A 6,558-nucleotide genomic window follows, 5' to 3' on the forward strand; every position below is an offset into this window, starting at 1 on the left:
CGTCACAGAGGCCTTCCGTGACACAGTCCTGCCTTCCACGACAGGCCGGCGTCACAGAGGCCTTCCGCGACACAGTCCCGCCTTCCACGACAGGCCGGCGTCACAGAGGCCTTCCGTGACACAGTCCTGCCTTCCACGACAGGCCGGCGTCACAGAGGCCTGCCCGTGGCACAGTCCGCCTTCCACGACAGGCCGGCGTCACAGAGGCCTTCCGTGACACAGTCCTGCCTTCCACGACAGGCCGGCGTCACAGAGGCCTTCCGTGGCACAGTCCTGCCTTCCACGACAGGCCGGCGTCACAGAGGCCTTCCGTGACATAGTCCTGCCTTCCACGACAGGCCGGCGTCACAGAGGCCTTCCGTGACACAGTCCTGCCTTCCACGACAGGCCGGCGTCACAGAGGCCTGCCGTGACACAGTCCTGCCTTCCACGACAGGCCGGCGTCACAGAGGCCTGCCGTGACACAGTCCTGCCTTCCACGACAGGCCGGCGTCACAGAGGCCTGCCGCGGCACAGTCCCGCCTTCCACGACAGGCCGGCGTCACAGAGGCCTTCTGTGGCACAGTCCCGCGTTCCACGACAGGCCGGGGTCACAGAGGCCTTCCGTGACACAGTCCTGCCTTCCACGACAGGCCGGCGTCACAGAGGCCTTCCGTGGCACAGTCCTGCCTTCCACGACAGGCCGGCGTCACAGAGGCCTGCCGCGACACAGTCCCGCCTTCCACGACAGGCCGGCGTCACAGAGGCCTTCCGTAGCACAGTCCTGCGTTCCACGACAGGCCGGGGTCACAGAGGCCTTCCGTGGCACAGTCCTGCCTTACATGACAGGCCGGCGTCACAGAGGCCTGCCGTGACACAGTCTGCCTTACATGACAGGCCAGCGTCACAGAGGCCTTCCGCGACACAATCCTGCCTTCCACGACAGACCGGGGTCAGTCCCGGACATCTCGAGGAAACAGCCACACTCGATCGCTGATGCACTGATATCGCCTTGCACGCCGGCGTGGTGGGTCATGAGTCTTGAGTCGTGAGGCCAGTCGACCGCTGAGTCAAACCTGGCGCGACCAATAAGCTCATGATCGTCACAATCTGGTCGACGATATCGCTCCAGCGAGTTCGCCTCAAGAAGTACCATTTCAGTGCCCCACCAGCGAGCGTGCAGCTCCATAAGACTATTCAGCGTGACCATTCCTGATCGCTGTACTGTTGAGGCCTCCTCTCGATCATGATGAGGGCCACTCTCAGCCGCAACAGGGACCTACTCCTTGTCATAACAGGGCCTCCTCTTAATCCGGACTGGGTCTCCTGACTAACTGCAGATTTGATTAGCTCGCTGTGTGCTTTAAGGGCGTGTCAACTGCAGTGACTATCTGCGCTTTATCGCAGACTTTGAACGTCCAATAAGTGCATGGAAGGCTTAGGGCAGGGGCTTCCCTCATTGTCGCCATTGACCTTGGGCCGTGCCTTGCCAAGCGCCCACTCCACTTACCGCTGCATTCTGTTTTTCACCACAGATGGCTTCCGACGACAGAAAGCAAAATGGCGTGATGGTCTACTGCGCTGGCGTTGAGGCCTCCTGCGAACGAGACATGTCAAGTCTATCGTGGCTCTCAACCGCTCAGGGCTGTCACGTACCCTTGATAGTATCGTATTCAAGCACGCAGCCAAACCTTCAACTGCGGCCAAATATAAAAATTATCCCAAATCCCGCGCATTCGGACCAAATTCCTGCGAAACCGCCCTGTAGTGAAAATCTGTTGGCTCGGCGGGGAAGGGGGAAGGGGGGGGGGGGTGGCACGAGCCGCTTGGCCCTCGCCTTGGCTACGTCGCCGATCTCATGTGCGATGGGAACCTCCTGCGGCACCATCACGCCAATCGCACTCGATCCTTCCACAAGGGGGCCGCTCTCGATCAGCACGACACTGCGATGCTGGTGAGCGCCGGATCTCCGGGCCGCACCGGCACTGCTGATCTAGCGCTTGGCTTATCTGCTGACGCTGTCCTGTATGAGCCTCAGAAGCGCCTTCTCAAATGTCAGGATAGGGTAAGTGTGCCTGCCCTAGTGCCCCATTCGGTGCTGCCACCCGAGGCCGTGGTTTCAAACATGGTTCGGGGGTCTGAACCGCGAAGAATTACGAAACCTTCCTTGAAATTCACGAACAAGCGGGCTTCTCCCCAGACCCGGCCCGCTGTTCCCCAAAATTTGGGGGGCTATAGCCCAAGTTAAGGGGGCTGGAAACTCTAACTGAAAAGGAAACTACACCCATGCGTGGATCCTCATCAACAGTTAAGGACAGCGACGCGGACCGCGAAAAAACTTTTGAACGCCATTAAATCGTCAAAACAACGTAGCAGAATCCGAAAGGAAAACAGTATCTTACGTGAGGAGAGTGAAAAGAGTTGCACCATGTCCAAGTAGTGTCGAGACGATTTTCTCTAAATATATGCAACGGATGACAGTCTTGAGTCACTCAGCTGGTGCACAGCGGCGGCCTCGGGCTATTACTGATTTCCAGCAGCAGGCCTGCTCGCGTCTGTGGGCGACCGCGACAGCTGCACTTTGGCATGCCGTTGAAAGCTGTAGCGTTCCGTGCAGGCGCGTGTTTAGGGTCGCACAGTAGACAAGGCCTATAGCCAGGCTAGTCTGAACGCTGTACTCCGGGGTGGGTGAGGGCATGGGCCGCACAAGCCGGAAAAGAAAATGGCGTTTGCTAGCCAGGGATTCAGAGGTGGCGCGAGGTCTCTTCCAAGATGGCGGTACATGTTGCATCAGCTGTGCGTGGGACATGTTGTATCAGCAATGAAAGGTACCGGCAGTGATGTCGTTGACTGACACACTATCAATACTTGACGGGCATGATTGTGATGACTTTCGTCATCCAGACGATAAGTTCACATTTACAGTACCAGTGTACCAGTACAGTGCCAATGCCTACCTCAGCAGCGACGCCAGGGGGCAGAAGTTGTAGCACAAAACTGACTGATTAAAAGGGCAGAAAGTGCAATGTCACAATCACGGTGAATTACGACAAAGCGGAAACGAGTGTGTTTGTCGGCATATCGCAAGGCCTTCAGCTTGCTTACGATGCAGCCTGCTCGCTGCGCAAGAAGCATCAATGCACTTTTCCCACCATTTGATACGACTTAACCGGCGGGGGGGCAGATTGTATCGTGTGAAAGGGTTCATTCAAAGGTCATTCACCAAAAACAAGGCTTTCCTCACCTCAACTCACTACATTGATCAAGCATAATGATCCAAAACAAATGTTTGCCCTCCGTAAACAGTTACTCATAGCGAGAACCTCAGGAATTCGTCAGGCTGCTAGACGCGTAGAGGTTAGATCAAGCACATAGTAACCCTGGCCAGACATGTGCCTGGGTCCCCAAGGTGGATCCAGCATATCAAGGGTTCCTTGCTTATAGGATCCGAGAACGGCTGCTGGGCTTGGATCTTTTGATCTTTTGAACTTTTGGGATCTTTTGGGATCTTTTGGGAGTTTCAGACGATGTATGTCCCACCTGTCCTTGCTGGTGAGCACGCCCCTCCATTGAATAATTGATGACATGTGATAGGTACGTGACTTAGTGTTGACAGTTGGAAATTCCAGACGACAGGCACGAAAATAAGAGGACCGGGAGCATGTGAAGCTGTTTTGCGTCACACAAATTGGCGAGCATGCAGGCGCGTAACTTGGTTTCAGCGGGTAACAAGTGAGTTGTGCCCTTCCCCACATTGTGAAACCCTGTGTACCCCAGGATTAGATATTCACACTCTTTTTGTCGCTTTTTGTCTGTAGGGTGCACATGCCTTTCAACCTGGAACACTTCCTGCAGCTGAGCACGCACACATACCATCGCTGTGTGACTCGCTGATCCACGCCTAGGATCCGCCAGAGCTATATTTCAAAGCCGTGCAGACATTCCTAATGACCATTTAATTTTGTATTTTCTTTAAGATTTCATCCGGACCTTTTGAATGGATTGATTTCTGGGATCAGAGCTCACGCTAAGCAGTGCCGTTGTGTGAGCCCTGACTCTCGCCATTCGATCGCGTTCCGCGCAGCGCGCAGAATTTGGTGGCGAAGGTTTAAGGGGGCGCAATATTCGGCACGGTCCGTCCTGCCCTCTGACGTCAACTGACCTTTAGCGCGGCCGCTGCCACCGACCGCAGGCCATACCTGTCAATGACAAAGAGCGAGCGCCTTAAGCGATTCGAACCCACCCCGCCACGGGTGGGTGGATCGGAAGGCAGGCGCTGTAACCGATGCGCCTCCAGGCCTCCAGCAGGTCATCTGCTAATGAAGCGCACGCATTCGGTAGTTGCGCCGTTGAACAATTATACTCCGGTATCCATAGCGAAGGCAGGATTGTCATTGGAGGCGAAAGTAGCTGAGCACCTTCCTTACTGCAGTCCTTATGGTGACGCTCTTGGTGGTGTGGATAGTTTCTGGGCCCGGCTGTTTGTCGTCCTTAGAATTAAGGCTTGGGGCCATTGGTGGTGCTCCCCTGCAACTGAGTTCAGTTTTAAAATATCCTGAATGAAGGTTTTTGGTGCCTCTTTGCCGAAGGGGCCGATCCAGGATTTCATCAGAGGGGGAGACAAAACAACTGTGCTGCCCCTGGATCTTGGCTCCCCGTGAGATGACAGTTCCGAACCCTTTCAATCGCCCGCTGGATTGAGTGCCTCCAGAAAATAAACGCTATAGTTCCCCAAAATGAAGGTTTTGGTGCCCCCTATCCCAAGCGGCCGATACCGGACTTGACCGAAAGCAATTTTGACCGAAAATGCAAATTTGACCGAAAATGATGGTTTTGGTGCCCCGTGCCATGGTCTTGGAATTCGGTGCCTCTGGAAAATAAAGGTTATAATGTCCCAAAATGAAGGTTTCCCGCGCTCTTTCGCCGAGCCATGTTGCCAGAGTGAAAGGCACAGAAAATCTGATGCCCCCGATTTTGACCCCCTTTTAAGCCGTGGATCTGGGGCTTTGAAATTGCCCGTTTCGATTCGGTCCTTTTAAGGGTATGGTGCTGGAGTCTTGAAATTGCTTGCCCTGAAATGAAGGTTTTAGTGCCCCTATCCCAAGGGAAAATTCGAGGACTTTGTCAGAGTGGGAAGCACATCATTGTTGTGGCTCCGGTATTTGGTGCCTCTGAGATGGTGGCGTGGGAGCGACGCCCCTTTTGCTGCGATGCCTCTCGAAAATGTTGCCTCCCGAAGACACAGATTTCTTGGCCATTTGTGGCGCCCCTGAAATTTGATCTGTCTTAAAGACTATGGATATGTGGATCCGAAATGAGGATTTTGGTGCTCCTTCGCCATGATATTTTTTTGTACGGTAACCATCACACATGCCTACTATCAGTGACAGTCCGTGGCGGTAAATGACATCATTGTCGGTAAGTTGTGTCAAGGATACATGCACGACTAGTACATGCACCGTCCGCCATCTTGGCCGAAAGCTCGCTTCCTCCCCCCCCCCCCTTCCCCCCCCCAAATCCTTGGCTGACAGTCGCCAATGTTTTACGGCGTGTGCGGCGCATGTACTTCACTATCATACAGTAGAGCATTTAGATTATTCTTTTTATCCGTGAGACTTTATCCCTCGCCCTGATTCACCGTGTTTTTCATAACGCGGACTGAGGGGGGGGGGGGGTCGAGCGACCCCTGGCGTTTTCAAAAAATCAGAAGGAGCTTGGCGAGAGACACCAATGGATTGGTTTAACAAGATCTCGCGATTGGTACCAGTTTTCATTTTGTCATGGCAGTAACTGACCCCGTTATCCCAGGGCAAAGGTGAAATTTTCCACAAAATCGCACTTTCAGCTTTACATCATGCATGTCATGAACCATCTCCTTTGGTGACCCGAAATTGAGATAGCGTGTTCGATGTTTAATTTTGAGTATAATGTGTACATTTGTATGCGTTTTGAGCATGTGTTTATGATATGCTCCGTTAATGTAACAATGTCGGCCCGCCGCGCGCGTTCCGCGGCAGCGTCGGTTGCCGCCCACCAGCTGGCGGTCGCATCAAGCTGTGGATCGCCGTGCAGTGTTCCTAAAAAAAACGCCGTTACACGCGTAATGGACGCTGCGTAGGCTATTGAAACTTTTGGGGGTGGGGGTGCACAACATGCCGGAGAGGTATCCCTCAAATATCTTAGGCGGTCGCATCGACCTCCGATCAGAACAAGGGTTAAACTCGCAATTCATCGATCGCTGAGTTTCCAACAATATGCAAAAAAGTATATGTCCCCGCCCCAAGACGCGCGCACGTGAGTAGCCGGAAGTGCACTGGAAGGTAGAGGACGCTGCCGCGCGTCAGCCGAGTGACACAAGACTGCATTCATCGCATCGTAGGACGCCAAAATCACACCGATATTACTTGGACGTCATACGACTCACCCACTCTCCCCTATCCCTCATAGCAAAATCCTGCTCACGTCCGTGTAATAAAGCGAAGTACAAACCGCACACGCATGCCTGCAGCCCCTATGTCAGAAATGCCCAAGCAATCCTAGCCCGGACATGAACAGCACGCATGTCGGAATGAGAATCCT

Source organism: Pollicipes pollicipes, unplaced genomic scaffold, assembly GCF_011947565.3.
Source record: "Pollicipes pollicipes isolate AB1234 unplaced genomic scaffold, Ppol_2.1 Scaffold_1600;HRSCAF=1878_pilon_pilon_pilon, whole genome shotgun sequence".
NCBI lineage: Eukaryota > Metazoa > Arthropoda > Thecostraca > Pollicipedomorpha > Pollicipedidae > Pollicipes > Pollicipes pollicipes.